Source organism: Capricornis sumatraensis, chromosome 10 (assembly GCF_032405125.1).
Source record: "Capricornis sumatraensis isolate serow.1 chromosome 10, serow.2, whole genome shotgun sequence".
NCBI lineage: Eukaryota > Metazoa > Chordata > Mammalia > Artiodactyla > Bovidae > Capricornis > Capricornis sumatraensis.
In genome coordinates, this window is record NC_091078.1 from 95421731 (window position 1) to 95441601 (window position 19871).

General features: G+C 55.1%; 1 protein-coding gene across 1 annotated transcript in view; it reads left to right on the plus strand.

Moving 5' to 3' along the window:
• CACNA2D2 (calcium voltage-gated channel auxiliary subunit alpha2delta 2) overlaps positions 1-19871 on the plus strand; it is a 137407-nt gene that overhangs the window by 25805 nt on the left and 91731 nt on the right. The window lies entirely within an intron of this gene.

The window sequence follows — 19871 nt, forward strand, 5'->3', positions numbered from 1 at the left end:
AAATGAGTGAAGAAGGCATGGCACAGCTGAGGACCCGCTGTGATGGGACATGTGGGACTTATCGGGGCAGGTGGGGAAGCAGAAATACGGACTCCTTCGGGTCTTGATCTGCTCTTCCCCAGGTCACCGTGTTGGAGTGGTCCCTAGTCGGCTCTGATGGGGAGATGTCGGGCTTTTCAGGAGGGTGAGGTCTGTGTTTGAGGCAGCATATGGGGTGGGAGTCCAGGCCCTGGCGGCTCCAGTGGAACGTGGTTGTGCACAGAAGCCAGAGGCACTGTCCTTGCAACGCGTGGGGTGGCCAGGCCGAACCGCCCCGGAGAGTGGTGCTGCCCGCTCAGGGCGCTGCGTGCAGCAGGAGGTGAGCGGCAAGCGCGTGCTTGGCGAGATGAGGGATCAAGGGGTGGGCGGGTGATTGATTAGGCGCGAGCAGCCACATTCATCCTGGGAGATTATGTTAATGTTTGAAATAGTGATGTGAAGAGCAGGCCATCCGTCACCCCCAGAAGGCTGCAAAATGTGTTGCTGTCAGGCCACAGGGCTCCGGAGCTGTCGCTCTTTATGTGGAAATGCGGAGTCTCAAAGACCTGAGCTCTTGGAGTGGTCGGGGTGGGGCTCCCAGGTATGTGGTGGACTTAAGGAGTTATTTGCTGGCTGCCTGGGCTGGAAAGTGTGACCAGAACTGAACAGGAGATTAATGGGTATCTCCTGCCAATGGTTGGCTTGGGAACAGCAGATTAAGTGGAATTATCATTGGGGGATTCAGCCAAAGGTCCAGGCCCTGGGCTCGGTGATGAGACACTCACTGTGTTCCTGTGTCCCTTTTGGTCAGGCCCAGGTTAGCAGAGGGAGCATCTGTGGGGTGTTGTTTCTTGCACCGTGCTCGGCTTGTAGCCAGTACCCAGGAAGTGGGAGTGGACATGGGTGTGTTGATGTCGGCTGTGGATGTGGGACCTCTGGCATAGGATGGGGCTGATCAGGGATGGCTGTCTAGGTGGTAACTTAGTTGGGAGGTGGAGTCTGAGTCTGGAGGCCTAAGCCATTAGTTTGCTAGGTGTCCTTCCCCCCAGCCCCGGTGGCCCAGCCTCTCTTGAGCGCCCCCTTCCCTGGTGGCTGGGCTGGAATTGCAGTAACCCCCATCCTACTCTCTTCCTGTGAACTCTCAGTGACTCAGCCATGCTCAGAGGCCGGCAGAGCTTTCCAGAGAAGGCACGGTAGGAAAAGCTGTTCTGGAACAGAAGTCAATTTCTGCTCAGGAATAGCACCCAGCGCCTACTTGGTTTTCAGTGGGCACTGCCAAGTGCAGCTTGTGTAGGTTAATGAAGACACGAGAGTTCCCTGGAATGTGTGTCATGTGCCTTTCCAGGCTTCGTATCAGGACATAAGATGTACCCCACATAAGGAGTGAACCATGCGCTTCCAGCCAAGAAATCTTCCGTGCTTTCAATCCTCAGCTCAAGGAAATTGTTTATTTTATAGTCACGGGCATCTCAGACCGTAAAAGTTTGCTACTGGGGAAGTAGTGTACGTGCTTCAGGCCGGAGACATGGGTCTGCCTGAACCATTGAGCTTCCTGGATGGTGCGGACCAGAGATGGACCCGCTCAGTGAACCCACTGTGTGCTCCTCAGCAGGTCCTAGACCCTCTCTGATCCTCATTCTTGGTCCATGCCGTGGCTGGGAGGTCTGGCTGGAAGGAGGTGGTAAGAATGGGAGTGGACAGGCTGACCCAGATATGCTCCTTTTCTAGAAACCAGATTTGAATATTCCTCACTGATCATTGTCATTCCCAGGATGTGTTGTTCCCTTCCTTTCTGCCAGGAGTCGAGCGATTCCACACACTCATCAATGAGCACATCTTCCCCCACTCCCACCTTCCTAGAGGTCACACAGTGGGGTATGGCAGAATGGGGGCCCAAATGCCGGGCTCCTGACCCCTCTTCCAGGGCGTCGCTTCCTCTCTAGCTAGGCCTCCCTTCTTGGGGTGGGCAGGATGAGCCAGGAAAGAAGGGAGCTGGGCCAGGCTCGGTGAGGCTGTGGCCAGGCAGAGAAGTGCTGACCTGGCGTTCCAGGCTCCTTCTGGCAAGCCTCTGCCTGTCGGTGCCTGCCAGCTCTCCAGCGGCTCTCTGTCCTGCTCCAGTCTTCTCTCACCTGCTTCCTCAGCCTATTTCCTGCTGACAGCTCTGGGGCTCCTTCTTGGTACAGGACACTCTTGTGAGGTGGGCAGTAGGGGAGCAGGTGAAGAGTTCTAGAAGAAAAGACAGCCCTATGAGAGCAGGAGGGGCCAACCAGTCCCCCCTACCCCGCACCACCCCCACAACCCCCCACAGCCCTGACTAAGCCACCACGGCTCTCCTTCACGTGGATAAAAGAGGGCCCATGTGCCCGGCCCATGCCCAGCTCAGAGGGTCAAGAGGATGCTCTCACTGAAGCCCTGACCCAGCCATAATGCGCCGTAGACCCTGGTGCCACCTCTGCCAAGCCTATGGCTTCCATCCCCATTGAGGCCACCCTTCTCCCTGCCTCCCTGAGCCACCCCCAAACACCTTGCCATTGGGGTGATCCTTGACTTTCTTCTCCAACTTGACTGCCCTCTCCACCAGCCCCAGTCCTGGAGGCAGCCCCACCCCCAGGAGCTGGGTGCCACAGAGCTGGCAGCTGCAAGAGTCCAGAAACTGCAGACAGTGGCATTTAGGAGCAATTTCCTTGTCTTGGCACTTTCCTCCTCCTGACCTAAGAACAACCCTACAAGGGCGTGGCTGGGTATAGACTGTGGCCCATTTATAGGTTGGACACCATGGCAAACCTTGGTGGAGTGTGGGAGGTGTCTGCAAAGACCCTCTCCCATTTCTTCACCTTACCAAGCCTGAGGGCCAGCGCGTTGTAGGAGCTCCCACTGTGGCCTGGGGCTCCTGAGCCATGCCCCACTGGGAAAACCCAGCCCCATCTCCCAGCCCTGGCTTACACCTGCTGTGAACAGGCCACGGAAGTGTGGATACTACTGCAGTCCTCCCCCTCCAGGGCCTCTAGAGGCTGAGTGCAGTCTCCTGAGCCCCTTTTCTGCCCTCCCCCATCAGCACTATATTGTCATCCTGTGGGGGGAGGGATAGCAGAAAGCACATATGCTGGGGCTCTGAGCTCATTGTCATAATGAGGCTGATCAGGATGAATAATTCATCAGGTGCCTGGGGGCGCATAGTGGACCACATGGAGATGGCCTGTCTCCCCATTCTGAAGCCCAGGTCAATCTGATGGGTACAGCCAGGGACCCCATCCCCCTCTGCCTGAGTGTCCAGGGTAGAAAGGGAACAACTCTGGGGGGAAAGCAAATCAGGACAGATTGTAGTCAGATGTGGGGAAGAACCAGCGGTTCATCGGGCACCCACCCTGGGATGGATTCCTGACTCGGGTAAGACATCTGCATGGAGGGTCTCTGCAGAAGGCAGTGAGAAGATGCTCTGTCTGGGGTGGGTGTCGGGGTGAGGAAAGGCTGCCTGGCTGGAGCTGGTATGGCAGCAGAGACCTGGGATCGCCATGTCTGGGGACCACAGGCCAAGTCTGGATCTATGGGAGCCTTTCTCAGTCCTGTCAACCCCCACACATGTCCCATCAGGGCAGAAATGGCTTACAGCCCTGCTCACGCCCCTCTCTGTTTCAGCCCCCATGACGGCCTTAGCCCAACTGTATGCTGCTAGTCACTTGCAGGGAAACCAAGGTGTGGCTGACTGTCTTTACCCCCCAGTCCCGGCCTGGAGCCTTGACTTGCTAGCCCTGGATGGTGGGGGTGGTAGTGAGGAGTATCGAGGCAGAGGTGCAGGCTGGTGCGGCCCCTGTCCTGGACTGCCTAGCTGTATCCACAGCGAGCAAGACCCCAGGACTCAGAGATCCCTGACCCAAGTCTCCAGCTCCCTTCCCCACAGCTGGGCTTCTCCGGGCAGTCGTGATGGACCAGACAAATGCTCTTCTTGTGTCCTCACTTCTACGGGTAGCCAGAAATGGGATTTCTGAGCCAGTGACGGCGCTGTAGTCCCAGCCCATCTTGTCTGCCCCTGGCCATCCCCGCACTGCGTCTGCTCAGTGCTCCCTGGGAATGTGTAATTAATATTTGCAGAGTGCCGCATCTGGAGCTGGCTCGAGGCAAGGACCGAAGTCTGGCCACACCGAGGACCCCTTTTCTGAGGGGCTCAGGGAGGCAGGAACAGGGCCCTCTGCAGGTGCCCTTCACACAGGCTTCTCCTTGCTCCTCCACCCTCACCCCACCCCCACCTGGCACCACCAATTCCCGAAGCACAGGCACCCTCACATGCTGGCTCAGGGGGTGCTGGCCAGGGCTGTGTTTGGCCCCCATTTGGGGTAGGAGGTCCTCTCTGGGCACCTCAGGTGGGCCCAGCTGTGTCCAGGCGTGCCAGAGGGGCTCAGAACTGTGGAGGGGCTGCAGCAGACAAGGATGCGGAAGCTGGGGGCGAGGAAAATGCCAGAGGACAGAAGCAGGCCTGGGAGGGCCAGAAAAGGGGAGCACCAGCAGTTGTGACCCCCAGACCGCCCCTTAGCCCTTCAAAGCGCTGTGGTTCAGCTGGCCTCAAGAGGCAGGCCTCAGCTCCTTGGCCAAGTGGACCCGCACTCACGCAGGACACGCACGGCAGTCCCGGCTCACAAGCTCGGTCAGGAGAGCGGCGCTGAGGGAGCCCCACCCAGGCCCGTGACACCCCCTCCCCGAGGTTACAGGAAGCCACAGAACCACCATCCAGGGTCTCCGCTGTTGCCTCTCCGCTTACAGCCCCCCACCCCTGCTCCAGCCACCTCCCGCTGAGGCCCAGCGGCGCCCTCTCGTCTCCCGGTGCAGATGATCGGACGTGGGGCGCGTGAGGGTGGGGATGGTGGGGGGCGCGCGTGTGAAATATGCCGCTGGGTAGGGATTGCTGCCGCTCGCCTCTCTAAAAACCCACATATATTATTCTTTAATGGAAAGTTAATTGTCTTATTATTCCCTCCATATGGTCCTCTTGCTCGGCACCCAGCGGGGATGCATGGGGCTGAGGCGGGGGGTGGGGGCTCCTGGGAGGGTGTCTGAGACGTGGTAAGGCTGCCGCTGGAGCATAATTGGATCTATGGAGGCAGATCCGGGGGAGCCTGGCCGAAGCCTTTCCTGGGTCCCCTCTTGGTCCCCCTAGCCCAGCCTGCTCCCCACCTCTTTTCCTTCCAGGTCCTGCCCTGAGGTTGGCCTCTGTGGCACTGTCTCCCCACCCTGTGGTCTGTGGACGCTCGCTCCTGAGCGCTGTGTGGGGAGATACAGGGTGGGAGGGGGTGGTGGTTGCTCTCCTGCTCGCCCCCTCCCCACATATTCTGTGGTTGCCTGAAGGAGAAAATTCCATTTTTGAGAAGCTTTTCAAAAGCCAAATTCATCTGTGGCAAGAGTTCCTGCCTGACAGTCAGCTGTCTGGCTTGTATGTCCTGCACCCCTTCTGTACGCCCCCCAACCGGAGAGGGGGCACGGGGGAGGTCAGTGTTGAGGGAGGACCGTCCCAGGGCACTGGCTCATGTTGGCCGTGCCTTCCATGGACACCCACTGCCTGGAACCACCACCACACCGATGGCGCCTCTGGGGCTGCTAAACTGGGCCAGGACCTGTGTCTTTCTCAGCCCCTCTGCCCCTCCCAGGCCCTCCTTCTCCGTGGAGTGTGAGGGTATTAGGCTGGAAGAATCTCTCAGAGCAGGTGGAGGATACAGTGATAGGAAGGTCCCCGAGGGGCGTGCGTGGGTGCTCACATCTCTGATCAATTCAGAACCCCTTGCTCCTGGAGTCCTGCAGGGCAGGCAGGGAGCCCTGCTCGGAGGCTTCAGGGTCCTAGGAGAGTCTCAGCAAGGAGCTGCTGCCCAGGTTCCAGTGGAGGCTGTGGGTATGGAGGGGACAGGTCTGTGGGAGCGGCGTCTCTGGGTAGGATAGGCAGACCCACGCCTAGTGATATATGCCACCAGAGAAGGGGCCACCAGCTTCCACTTTGTGCCAAGAGGTCACTGTGGGGCCCCATCCGAGGTCAGCTCCCAGAGGATAGAGAACAGCTCAGGGCGGGAGAGAAGAGCTGTGTCATCTTCCGCTTTTGTTTGTTTATTTGTTTTTGGCTGTGCTGGGTCTCCCTTGCTGCGAAGGCTTTTCTCTAGTTGCAGCAAGGGGGGCTCCTCTCTAGCACACGAGCTTCTCACTGTGGTGTCTTCTCTTGTAGAGCACAGATGTTAGGGTGTAAGGGCTTCAGTAGTCGAGGCTCCAAGGCTCTAGAGCACAGGCTCAGTAATTGTGGCACGTGGGCTTAGTTGCTCCATGGCGTGTGGGATCTTCTCAGACCAGGGATCGAACTTGTGTCTCTGGCCTTGACATGCAGATTCTTTGCCGTGGAGCCACCAGGGAACCCCGAGCCGTGTTTACTGAGATACTACAACTTGTAAGTGGCAGAACGGAAATTTGAACCTGGAGCCTGTGCCTTGGGCAACACGGAGTGGTGGGTGGTGGAGGAAAGAGTGAAGTGGGGAGGAGTGACAGGGCTGTGGGACCTGGCGCATGTGTTCCTGAGCCTTGATTCCTCCATCTGTGAAATGGGGGTCCAAGCACCCCTGTCCTCAAGGGAGATGTGAGGATCTCAAGGGAGCAGGGGCAAGGAAAGGCTGCAGACAGAGCCCTGCAAATGTGGGGGTGTCTCTGTGCCCCGCCCAGTATCACTTGCCTGCCCTTCCAGGACTTAGTTATGGCTTTAGAAAGTTCAGATATGCAGGCTGTCACCTTTGCTTGTTGAAACCCAGGAATCTGGAAATTGGTTTCCTCTTCCCCGCCTTCTTCGTCCTGTTCGGGCAGCTATAACAGAATACTGTAAACTAGGTGACTTATCAACAACAGAAATTTCTCATGTTTCTTGAAGCTGGGCAGTTCAAGATCCAGATATCCACAGATTTGGTGTTTGGTGAGAACCCACTTCCTGGTCCATTGATAGCTGTCTTCTCGCTATGTCCTCACATGGAGGGGCGAAGGACCTTTCTGGGGTTTCCTTTATAAGGGGACGAATCCCATCCACAAGGGCTCCACCCTTGTGACCTAACCACCTCCCAAGAGGCCCCCTTCTAAATACTGTCACAGTGGGGATTAGGTCTCAACATAGGAATTGGGGGAGGGGACGCATTCAGTCTGTAGCACCTTCTGATCATGACATCTCTGGGGGCTCTTGCTGGGAGAGGCACAAAGGCCACCAGAGATTGGAGAAACAGGGCGAGTGGGCCAGGGAAGGCGGCAGCTGCAGAGGCACCCGGGGAGGAAACTGGTGAAGTGAAGGGAAGGGCCCTTTCACCCAGAAGAGGCCTGTGAGTCTGTTTCTCAGATCAGTCACCCAGGTGCCAGCTTGTCCTCCCAGGCCCTGTGGGCTCAGAGAAGGGCATGGGGCTGGACTGGCTTTAGAGTCAGGGTGGTAGGAAGCCACCAAGCTCTGGGTTCTTGAGGGTGGCAGCTCTTGGCCTGAGGTTCCCCCGTTTAAGAAAGAGATGATCTCAGAGGCATAGTCAGAACCTCACCAGGTGGACAGCGCCGCTTTCTCGAGAAGCTGAGAACCTGTGGCTTCGGGTCTGGGTCCATTCCCTGAAGTGGATGCCCTTCAATTCTTCCATCCTGGGAATCTGGGCTGTTTAAAGCATTTCCTGGCAATCAAGTGGTTAGCGCTCAGCACTTTCAGTGCTGGGGGCCTGGGTTCAATCCCTGGTTGGGGAGCTAGGACCCCACAGCCTTGTGGCATGGGCAAATCCCAGCCCCGCCGTGGCAAGAGCTCTGATAAGCACCTTACCTCTCTTCTGGGGTCCCCAGGGGGACTGGCCTAGCAGCAGAACATTTGGGGGTCAGCGCTGATGGCGCTAAGTGCTTGCAGATTACTGAGGTGGCCAGAGCCTGCTCACTTCTCCCTTGGTCTCTGCATCCATCTCTGGAGAGTGACAGGGCTGCATGTCCAGAGTTGGGGGCTCATCTGGATGGGAGATGGGGGATGGAGTAGAGGACCGAATGGGTTTCCATGCCGGGCCCCTGGGGATGGCTGACCTGATCTGCATCCCCGCCCCATCCTCCACCCCCATCCATCTCTGGATCGGTGGCAGCCACGAGGACACTCGCCTGAGATTCATGGAGCCCCAAGCATTTGGCAGAGGCAGAGAAGTAATTGGTTCTGACAAACCACAGCCGGCCCCAGGGGCAACATGAGCAGCATTTACCACGACCAAGCAGGAGACGGAGGCTCAGCCTGGCCTCCCTCCACCTTCTCTGGGCATGGCTCCCCTCTCCTTGTGAGCAGAGATCTGGTGTCTGGAGAAGATTGCTGAGCCCCAAACTCCCCATCTTTCCTAGACCTCTCTCTCAGCCCGGGAAGCCAGCTGGCTCCTTGGCAGTGGCACGGAAATGAAGACAGGGGGATCTGGGTCCTGGGCAGACTCGACAGGCTCCCTCCTTGTCCATCTGTGGGTTCCCGTGAATCAAGGAACCAAGTGACTGACTCTAGGGCTTCCTCACTCTAGCCTCAGGATGTGAAGTTGGGGGCGGGGCCTCCGCTTGAGAGGTGTGCGGTCTGGGTGGAGGAGCAGGCTGTGCACACACATGGGGTGCACGTGTGCACACACATGGGGTGCACGTATGCACCCATGCCTGCCAGGTACAAACATGCATGTATGTGATCCACCTGGAGTAGCACTCAGCTGGGAACTCTTCAGTGTCTGGTTAGCAATGGGGGCAGGCATCTGAGGACCGCAAAGGGAGGGGCTGGGGCTCTGATCTGTCCCACAGGACCCTGGGGACCATTCAGCCCACCTAGGGGAACCAGGGCCCAGGGCATCAGAAACGTAAACGTCGGTGTCAGATGCCCTGAGCGAGCTAGACTTGCCGGGGTCTGCCAAGTTTGGTCCTGTCTCATAGAGGGTCACTGATGGCTCTTTGTGAGGGGATGGAGGGTATGGGGGCTGTGGAGAAGGGCCCCAGAGAAGAGCTGGCTGCACAGTATGCTGCCACCCTGGACCTCAGGCTGGAGTCAGGGCGGCTGGGCTCTTCCTAGAGTGACTGGAAGGCCTGGCAAGGGGAGCGGGGAGCCTTCAGGCCTCCAGCCATCCATGTGACTTCACCGCCCCCACTGGCCTTCTCAGCTTCCTCCTCCTCCTGCACTTGCAGCTCTCCCCACTCACCCCTCGTCCCTCCAGGCCTCTCCCCGGTTTTAAACCCAGCCCACAGCCCCCCTCCCCAGGGAAGCCCTCCGGATCAGTGCTGCTCCCACCTCCTGTCTGCTCTTGCATCCTTCGGGTGTATACAGGAGGGGGCTGCCAGGGACCTCTCCTGGGCCCAGTCCAGTCTTCCCATCACATGGGGCATGGAGACCATGCCCAGTAGGGCAGGCTCCTGCCCGGGCCTCCCAGGATGCCACCTGAACACAAAGTGACAGACCTAGAAAGCACCTCGCCCCTGGAGATTGACTATTGGTCCCATGACTCACCAGGAGACAATCTCTGACCTGCGGAGACTTTGTGAGGTGGGATGTGGCTGATCACAGCGGGAGGAGAGACGAGAAGAGTGTGATGATGCATGTGGGAATGTCTGCGCACATGTAAACGAGAGAACGTGAACCTGTGTGTGTGCAGGCGCTCCAGCGGGAACAGGAGCAGGGGAGTGTGTGTGTGTCTGTGGAAGGGAGTGGCTGCGCCTGCATGTGGGGGCGGGACTGGGCACACACATTCGTGTGTGTGTGTGTGTGTGTGTGTGTGTGAGAGAGAGAGAGAGAGTATGTGATCCCATATGCGTGTGTCCTGGGTGGGATGTGTGACCGGGCAGGCGTGTGCACACGTGTGTATGTGTTGAGTGCACAGTTCTGTGTGTTCTGGGAGCAGATGTGAACAGGAACATTTACAGGCCAGGGTGGGACTGTGAGGAGGCAGGTGCCGCAAGCTCTGTGTCACCCGAGCAGACGAGAACTACTTAACCGATTAATTAGTGAAGCTGAGAAATCTCAGCTGTGGGTGAGGAGCTCACAGTCTCGCGTGCACACACACACACATACATGCCATGTCCCCACGTACCGTGCACATCCCCTCCCAAGTCACTATGCCTGACACTGTTCTTAGCAGCAGCCCTTCGGGGAGGGCAAGAGGCCAGTCACTTGTGGATGAGTGTCCTCACGCCCCTATGTGTCGGTGCCCTGGGCTGCTGGACCAAGTGACCCCTGTGGAGAGCACAGCCTTGTGCACGCCCCATAGATGAGAGAGCTGCGGCTGGTCAGGGCCACTGGGCAGGAGCCTCGTTTCAGGGGTCTGGGCCTCCTGGTGAGGGGGGAGCAGCCTTTCCAGCTCGGGGCTGGGATCTGCTGATGGGCTCCCTGCCCCAGGGTAGCAGGGAGAGCACTGGTGCCTGTGGGCTTAGAGCTGAGCTGGAGTCCACGGGGAGCTTCCCAAAGCTCAGAACAGGCCACTCCCACTTACCGCCCCCGGGTGCCTTGTCACCAGGCGGCTTCCTCCACCGGCCCTGCAGGCAGACCCAGGGGCCCCATCCCTCCAGCCCCAAGCCTGCTGAGCCCCTCCCCTCTCCTGTCCCTAGAAAGGGAGAAGCCCCGTGCTCCCCTGCCTGCTCCCCATCAGCAGAATTGTAGCTGCCTCCGTTTGACTCTCCTGTTTGAGCACAGCTCCTGGGGTGCCAGTTGCATTTGTTGGGTTTGGCCCTGAGGCCCAGAGTGTCGCTTGATGTTGACTATCCAATGGCCAGGCCTGCCACCCGCTCCTGCAGCCCCTCACAAACCCCGGGGGCCTACCGCTTGCCTTGTTGTGCAGGAGCCCTGGAAGCCAGGTCAAGCGGCAGCCACTTGCCTCCTGATCGGGTATTGACAGAGGAGCCTTCATTATGCTCCAGCTACAGGCACGGAATAAATTGGTGTGCCGCAAATTTATTCTTTTTTAAAAAGGGACTTTCACACTGGGGAAAACTTCTTAAAAGAACATTTATATAAAAAGCAATTACCATACCAGTAATTTTTATGTATTCTCCCCCTTCCATCACTGCCTTTGTGTTTGAACATGACCACCTCCCCGGCAGCTGCAGCCTGGCTCCCAACCCCCCCCCCCCCCCCCGCCCCTCGCTAGAGCTTACCTCCTGCCAGAGTGCCTCCTCCTCCTCCAGGAAGGCTCCGGATGCAAGGCCCCGGGCCCAGCAGGGGTGCAGGCTCGGGGAGCACGGCTGGGTGGATTTATGTTCAAAACTCAGGTGCTTTGGAAATTTCCTCCCTCGTGCATCCCTGTCCCGAGGTTGCTCCGTTTCCAGGACTGGCATGGCCCTTCTGGGCCCCTGTTGGCATCAGCCAAGCACTTAGAGGCACCTGCTTCCCACAGCCTCAGGGCCCTGTTCCACGAGGGAGGAAGCGGTGGTGTGGGAGCAGGTATTTTCCCTCCCAAGGAGCCACTAACGGGCACCCTGCTTCCCCAGCCATTATTGCTCGCACACTCGATGCATTATGTAAATTGTCTCCGTTGCTAAGTGGTGGAGGAGCTGCTCAGGGGGAACGGAGGTCTGGAGCCTTGTGGGGGAAGGCAGGAGACTGGCCCTGAACACTCACTGCTGCAAGTCAGGGAGGGTCTGGCAGCCTCCTGGATCAGTCTTAGCCCCCCAGGGCTGGCACTGTCTCCCTCTCAGACCATAGCTTGCCGAGGGCGGTGGCTGAACCCCACGGCAGATGATCTGGGTGGGCTTCCTCATTGGACAGGGCCGTCAGATTGGGCCCTAGCCTCCCTCTTCAGACTGGCTCCCAGGGAGGAGCCAGGGAGGCTGGCTTCTCCCACCTGCACGAGTTTCAGCAGCAGCGTATCCTTAGATACACAGAGCCTCCTTAGAAACCCTTGGCGGAGCTAGAGAGGTCATGTCCATCTGTGGGGCTGAGTGACCCACCCTTTGCCTCCTGGAGACCCTGGGGCTCCTTCTGCAGTGAGCACCCAGTGAACTCAGGATATAGAAGAGCGAGTTTTGGAGCGGTACCACAGGGGTCTGAGATCTTAGTGAGGTGTGTAGGGGCATGAGGGTTCTGGGGCCTGGGCAAGACCTCAGTGATGGAGGGGGCTCTCCCAGGGACTCACCTAGCTTTCCACCTTCCCTTTTCAGACACAAGATCTGCTGGCGGTCCTAGCCCACCCAGAGAGCCGAGCACTCTGAGCTTCTTGCAGACTCAGCCAGACTCTCTGCGGAGCTTGTGTTTGCGTGAGGCTGGTGGGTGCACACCTCACACTTGTGTTCCCTGTCCCAGGGACTGAGGGTCCAGTGCAAGGGGGCCACTGGAAGGACTCACAGTTGTGTGTGTTTCCGGAAAATTTGAGATTCCAGGAAGGGTGTGAGATTGGCAAAGACACTGTAGCCCGCTTGGCCCATTGCCCATACAGTCCCTTCTCTTCCCACCCCTCCCTAGGCGTGGCTGCCTGTGGCTGTGGGTGAGATGGGCCAGGTGGCACAGGCTTCAGCAGAGGTTGGTGGAATGGGTGTGAATGCTTCTGTGGCCTCACAGACATTGTGGAAGACTCGGAGCTTCTTCCCCCTCACTTGGCACTGTCCCATCCTGTCCCCAGGATGACTGGCTTGCTCCTTAGACCCCTGTGGGCTGCTGGCCCTCACCTTGCTTTCTGAATGCCTCCAACTTTGGGGAAATGTGGGAGTGGAGGCGAGAGATCAGCCATGCCAAATTGGTGTTTTGGTCTAAGAACCTTGGTCTGTCTGTGTACTCAGCTGAACAGGGAGAGGAAACACTGAACTGCCTTAATTTTTGATAAGAGTAACAGAGGTGATAACAGCTGCTGCCTTCTGGGGGTTCCCTTTCTGCAGACGAGAGGCTGGGGTCAAAGCAGTTAGTCTCCTGTCTCTGACTCCTCTGCCTCCATTATTCTCTCTTCTCTCTCCCTCCCTCCCATCATTCTCCCCCTCCCCATCTCTTTTCTTGGGCCTCCCAGGTGGCTCAGGGGTAAAGACTCCGCCTGCAATTCAGGAGACACAGGTTCAATCCCTCGGTCAGGACGATCCCCTGGAGAAGGAAACGGCAACCCACTCCAGTATTGTTGCCTGAGAAATCCCACGGACAGAGGAGCCTGCCTGATGGGCTGCAGTCCGTGGGGTTACAAAGGAGTCAGGTACGACTTAGCGACTAAACAACACCAGTATCTCTTTTCTTCCTTTCTTTTTTTTTTTTTTTTTCTTAAATTTCTAGATGGATTTTTAAAGTTAGGGGTTTAAAATCAGTGTCACGCTCACACGTGGTATAAAGTCGTGGTTTTCCCAGGCGGGTTGTGTTAAGAGCACAGCAGACCCCTCCTCTCCACCTCCAGCTCCCTAGAGGCTGTCGCTTTCTAATCTCAGAGCTCCGTATCTCTAACTGGCATGCTTCTGTTGCTCCTTCGTGGTTGTCCTGTTTTAGGTGTTGCCCATGGACATCCACTGGGGAGTAGAGCGTGAGCACAGCGTCCGCCCGGTCACAGTGCTGTCTCTGTCTGACTCCCACCTTCCCCCAGTGTTGCATGGTGATACAGCAGGTCAGGACTCAGTGGTGGTAGTATCTTAACGGGGCAAATGCCATTCAGAACTATGCAGTTCATAGTGGGCATTTCGGGGTACGAGTTTTACCTTTTTGCCCCTGCAGGTCACAGCTGTCCGGTATTTGCTTGGTTTCCTGTGAACCTTTACTAATTGTGTCCCAAGCTCCCTGCCCCTTCCATCTGACCTCTTCTCATGCATGCACACATACCTGGGCTCCGGGTCCCTGCCCAGGGAAGTCTTGCTTGGGATTTCCCTCACCTCGCTTCCGAGTTGGAGTCCCTCTCTTCTGCCTGCTGTGCCCTCCTCTTCCTTGGCTTCTGGTTTTCTCCCTTGGTGAGTTAGAGAACATTTTCAGCTGGCATCCTGTGCAAAGGTGTATGGGAGCCAGATTTGGGAGGCTTTCATGTCTCAGAAAGCCTGCCCTCTCCCCCACATCTGGCAGAGGCTTTAGGTGGGTGTGGAAGTTCGAGGTGGAAGCAGCTTGCCTCAGAATTTCCAAGGCGGCACTTCATTCCTTCCAGCTTCCTGAGTTGCTGTGCCAAGGTCCAGAGTCAGTCATATTCCCAATCCTTTGTACATGACCTCTTTTTTATCTTGGTGTATGTGCTTAGTTGCTTAATTGTGTCTGACTCTTTGTGACCCCATGGACTGTAGCCCACCAGACCCCTCTGCCCATGGGGATTCTCCAGGCAAGAATACTGGAGTTGGTTGCCATGCCCTCCTCCAGGGGATCTTCCAAACCCAGGGATTGAACCCAGATCTCCTACATTGCAGGCAGATTCTTTACCATTGAGCCTCCAGGGAAGCCCATGAATACTGGAGTGGGTAGCCTATCCCTTCTCCAGGGGATCTTCCCGACCCAGGAATCAAATCGAACTGGGCAGGCAGATTCTTTCTCCCCATGCCTCGTGTTCAGAAATTCCACCCTGATATACCTTGGCGAGCTTTATTATCATTCTTTACCACTCAGTGGACATTTTCAAACTAGATTCTTGTGTCCTTCAGTTCTGGGAAGTTTTCAGAATGATTTCTTTGACTATTTCCTCCCTTCCCTTTTATCTCTTATCTTTCTAAAACCTTTAACTCAGGTCCTTTTTTTTTTTTTTTTCTGTTTTCTTTCCAATTTTCCATCTGTGTGTCTTTTTATCAGGAGATTTCTCAATTCTGCCTTCCAACCTTTCTGTAATGTTTTACACTTTGTTAGCATATTTTAAATTCTTGGATCTCTTTTTTTGGTTCTTTTAAAAAATAACATCTTGCTCTTGTTTCACTGATGCCATTGATCCTGTCAGCTCTCTGAAGATGATAGCTTAAAAAAAAAAACTTTCTATTTTGAAATAATTTTAGATTTACAGAGAGGTTGCCAAAATAGTACAGAAATTTCCTAACCCTTCACCTACTCCCCTTTAATGTTACCATCTTGCATAACCATAGTACAAATATCAAGGAAGAAATTGACACCAGTACATTAACACTAACCAGCGTGAAAACTGTATTTGCATTTCACCAGTTTTTGCACCAACGTCCTTTTTCCTTTTCAGGATCCAATCCAGAGTCTTGCCTTGCCTTTAGTTGTCATGTATCCTTAGTCTCCTCCAATCTGTGACGGTTTCTATGTCTTTCTTTGTCTTTCATGACCTTGATACTTTTTAAAAACTGAGGTTATGCATTTTTAGGAAAAACACCATAGAAAGGCATGTGTCTTTCTCAGTGCAGCATATCAGGGAGAACCTGATGCCAATATATCTTATTATGGGTGATGCTACCTTTGATCATTTAGTTAAACTGGTATCTTCTTGGTTCCTCTACTGTGAAGTTGCCCTTTTCCCCCTTTGTATTAATAATTAATACATTTCTTTGAGGATACCTTGAGACTATGCAAATATCCCATTTCTCTCAAACCTTTGCCCATTAATTTTAACATCCATCTGTAGATCTAGCCTGCAGCAGTTATTTCTGAGGTATTTTTCTAATTCTCTCATTTTTATTTCCTTCTATATTTATTAATTGGAATTCTTCTGTAAGGAAGAACTGTCCCTTCTCCCTTGTTTATTTATCAGTTATTTACTTATGTCAGTATGAACTCATGAATGCTTACTCTATGTGTGCTTATTCAGTATTATCATAATTTTCTTGCCCAGGTTATTCCAGCTTTGGCTTTGGGAGCTCTTCTAGGTTGGCTCCTGTGCCCTTTGACATGCTGGGGTCCTTATTTGAATAGTCCTTTTCTTTTTTGTTACCACAAGATCTTCAGCTCATCTTGTATTTTCCCTGGAATCAGCCACTTCTCCAAGGAGTTCTGGTTCCATTTATTAGTGAATGGTATTTAGAAATCAAGATTGGGGTGCTGAGCATGCTCATTGCTAGGGGGATGTCACTGTTGCTGGGTTGTCTCACAAGAAGTAAAAAAAAAATATGTATCGTCCATGTGTACACACATATCTGTAATTATGTCTTTATCTGTCTGTCTTTATATACATTCGCAACAGTGAGTCTACACTGAAGCCTCTACTCCAGTCCAGTACAGCAGGATTCACTGAAGTCTCCCTCCATTCCTTTCTGGTGACTGCCTCTCTAACAGTGAGAAATCCAGCTCTCATCATCTGCAATATGTTTGTTTCTTCAACCCTTGTATACACAATTTATAGCGTCTTTTTTCAAACTTTCGTCTTTCCATGTAGCCCAGGTTCCTTCCGGTTTTTGTTTGTTTTGGCCTCTGACTTCTACGTGCCCGTCTCCCCACCCCTGCCCCTCAGTGTTTGGGTTTCCAAACGGTCTGCTCATATTTAAGCAGACAGAGAAGATAACGTGACAGGAGCCAAGGAGAGGAATTAACAACCCTCTGGGCCTCAAGTGGAAACACCATCGAAGTACAGGGCACTGAGTGTGGAGGTGGGACTCTGGGTCTGTCAGGGGGGTCCTTGGGGTTCCTGGTGGGCACGCTGGTCCTATTGCCCTCCTGGGCTGCAGGTTCCCCAGCAAAGCTTCTCCCCGTTGCTCATCTGGGGTTTTACCTTTGGAGTTTCCCATCATTAACCCACTGCCAGCAGAGGTGAGCCCTCCACAGCCTGCTGAGCCAGTCACCCACAGTCCATCTGCTGCTAGCTTCCAGCATGTCCCTGGTGCTTCCTCCGCATATTCTATGACCCGTGGGTTTTTCACTATTTTCAATAGCCCTTTACTGTGGTTTCAGGGAGTTTTGAGAAAGAATGAAAATTTAATCCACCAGGCATCACTGCTTTCACTCTCTTGTAGCAACTGAGCCCTTCCTCTTTGTTCATGGAAATCCATGTAGGTCCCCAGCCAGTGAATACATGAACAGGAGATTCTCTGGCTGAGGGAGGCAGCAAGCAGGTCCAGCCTCCTGACCTCTCTCTCATGACCTGTGATCCTCCACACAAGCCCAGGGGCCCCCTGCCTACTTCCTAGGGCTCCTGAGAACACAGTTCGAGAACTGGTGCCCTGTGCTTGGGAGGGTGTCAGCCCAAGGCTTGGCTTGGGGTTAGCTGCAGGGAGCTGCCAGAAACAGAGGAGGGGGATTAGAGAGGCAAGGGGCTCAACCAGCCTCATAATGAACTTGAGCAGCCTGGTTCTGTCTCTGTGATCCCATGCCCCTCATCCTGAGCCTCAGTCTTCCTATCTGTGCGGTAGGACATCTTAGCTGGCCAGGCTTCCACAGTCAGCAGTGGGGAAGAGCTTTGCTGATAAAGTTCTGACTTGGTTCTGACAGCATGCTAGCTATTCCCTGGGTGCCCCCCCAACTACCTGATACCTTCTTTGTCTTCAGATAGGGTTACCCAAGTGATAGGTACCTGCAAGTGGGGTTACCTGGGTCTCCCATAACCAGGACAGAGTAGGCCCCTGAATCTGGCTGATGGCTGAGGGCACATCCCTTTGGGGCAGCTCCTGAATGCACAGCCTGTTGTGAGTGAGTCAGGGTCCCCTCTTGGGCTCAGCCCCAGGACTCGGATCCTCCCCAGGGTCTGCTCTTGCCCTAATTGTTCCTTCTGCCTGGGGCATCTTCCTCAGTCCTCGCTTCAACCCATTGAAATTGAGCTCCTGCTCCTGAGGCTGGAGGAGTGGGCTTCTGGCAGGGTTTGGGAGCAATCACACCAAAAGAAACCCCTCACAAATCAGGGGACCTGGGCCTCAGTTTCCTCGTCTGTAAAAGAGGGGGCGTTGTCTCTGCCTTCAGGGTCACAGTGAGATAACAGAGGATGTGAAGTAGCTGCAGGGGCCAGAACCAAGCCCCTTGTATATTGGGGCAGCAGCACGGGGACATGGGGCTGCAGGGGCGAAAGGCTGGACTGGGACTGGAGGTGAGGGAAGAGACTGGGGACAAAGGTGGAAGCAGAAGCAAGACTGGGCCAGAGTACTAGGGGCCAAGGGACGGACTGGGAGCCAGGATAGGCTGGGTGGTGCCATCCCTTCTAGCAGTGGGCGCACAGGCTATTTTTGAAAAACTCAGAACAAGGTTATAGAGTAATTTCTTGCAGGCAGCTCCTGGTTACCAGGGAAGATATTTAGCACGAAAGGAGGCCTCAGTTCCATATTCCTGGATGACATTTTAGGAGATTGGGTGAGCTGGACCACCTGCCAGAGCCCAATTTATTGTTTGATGTCCCGGCTTCCTTTTGTGAAGGATGGGGGAAGGGCACAGGAGGCACTCGGAGCTCTGAGAGACAGCAACATTCTCGGGGAGGCCCAGAAGTGTGTAGTGAAGGGCGCGGGAGTGGGCCCTGGTCTTGGCCGTCTCCTCTGACCTCTGTAGGGTGGCCTTAGGCACATGACTCCCCCTGCCTGTTTTTTAGCATTCTCATGTAAACCCAGGACCCTGTCCATGTTTCTGGTTTAGGGCAGGTGGGCGCAGCTGGTGGACAGAGGACTGAGTAAGGTGGGGCAGAGTACTGGGGGCAAGCCCATGAGCGCAGCAGGCTTGCTGACAAGTCCTCGGTCCCTCAGGTCATCTTGGGCAACTGCTGAGCGAAATAGAGGCCCAGAGAGGGCAGGGACAGGCCCTCAGACACACAGCAGGGTGGTGGCAGAGCTGAGGCCAGAACACATGTCTTCACCCCATCGCAGGCCCAGTGGGTGAAAAGCGTGACATCACAATGTCCGTCTGTCTGCAGTGGGCAGGACAGTCTGTGTGACAGACTTCTTCAGCCTTGCCAGGAGCTGGTCCCCTCCCCTGAATGTGTGAGCCTTTCCCAGGCCCCACCCTACCAGTTTTGCCCCTTCTTGCCCTGGGCAGCTTTTGTTTCTTGGGCACCAACCACAGAGACTCAGGTTGGGTGCTAATTAAAAGCTACCCAGCCTCCTTTCTGCAGAGGCTGAGCCCTCTCCTTTAGCACACAGCCCCAGTCCAATCGTTCTTCATCATTTCTAGCCTTGGGCAAATGATTCCAAGTGACTATGCCTCAGTTTCCTCATCTGTAAAACATTCCTTGTCTTCCCTTCTCCTTGTGGCATCATGAGGTTTAAAGGACACATACCATGTATGTAACTTGATCGGGGCTGTAGACATGAGTTTATCTGGGTGATGGGTGAGACCGCCGTCCAGGGCAGGGTCATGGGAAGCTGCCTCGGGGTCAGTCAGAAGTTGATGATGCTTGGCACTGGGGACAGGCGTGGATGGATGGGGGCAGAGTGCGGTGAGGATCGGCGGTGGTTGGCGGTGTGTGTGGGGGGGACATGCAGGCCCGAGTGTCTGTTTTGCTGATTGCTCCTTTTGCTTTCAAGGAGATTAAACTATTTTTAGTCTGCGCCACTGCTGGTGAGACGCCGGAGGAAGCCTTTCCATCGCCGAGATTTTCTGGAAGCTGCCAAGTGTGGTCTTCAGCTCCATTCTGGGAGCCTCCCCAAGCAGGTGGGAGGGGCCGTCACTGTCTGGGGGCTCTGGGGACAGGCTGGGTCACCGTTGCTCCCTGAGGTCCTTGCTGCGCTGGCCTCTGGAGCTGCACGGCCCCAGACTACGGAGAACAGTAATCTGATGCGCCCGATGTTTGTAACGCTGTGTTTAAAAAAAGTAATTTATTTTCTAATTATTCCTTGTCTTGCATAACCGTGCATCGCCAAAGTGTCGCTATTTAAAATATTTATCTCTCCACGCCGCAGGAGCAGCTCTGGAGCGTGGAGGGGGAGGAAATAAAAGTCCGCGTGCTGGTCGCAGGCATATTACTTTGACTCGTCCTGGCAGCTTTGACGTCTCCCTGTAAATACATTTATTTTTCATTAGGATGTTTCTGAGCTTGTGGCCCCCAGAGAGCCGGAGTGATTATGCTGTTCATCTGTGAGAGATGCCGTGGAGAGGTGCTCGTGGA